We start from the raw sequence: 251 nt of genomic DNA, 5'->3' as shown, positions 1-251 counted from the left end.
TGAAATATCTTGTCCATTTTGTCCTACTTGTTGGATGAGGAGGTCTGAATGCAACATCAGAGTATGATGGCAATGTCCACAAAATAAAAGTACTATTGTTTGTCAAATTCTGATTAAGCATGATGACAAATCCAGCTAAACAAAAGTTTAGTTGTAATTGGCTTCACCAGTGTGATATCAGTGATTGCATTGTAACTTCTTAAACTGCATATTTATTATAGAAATTTTTTTTCCTTCTGTAGTTTTATATT

The 251-nt window shown here is 31.5% G+C and overlaps 1 protein-coding gene across 1 annotated transcript in view; it reads left to right on the top strand.

Moving 5' to 3' along the window:
* Positions 1-251, top strand: part of LOC119585099 (uroporphyrinogen-III synthase-like) — a 3,297-nt gene that overhangs the window by 675 nt on the left and 2,371 nt on the right. The window lies entirely within an intron of this gene.

This window comes from Penaeus monodon, chromosome 19 (genome assembly GCF_015228065.2).
Source record: "Penaeus monodon isolate SGIC_2016 chromosome 19, NSTDA_Pmon_1, whole genome shotgun sequence".
Taxonomy (NCBI): domain Eukaryota; kingdom Metazoa; phylum Arthropoda; class Malacostraca; order Decapoda; family Penaeidae; genus Penaeus; species Penaeus monodon.
This window is presented reverse-complemented; position numbering and strand designations above follow the sequence as displayed.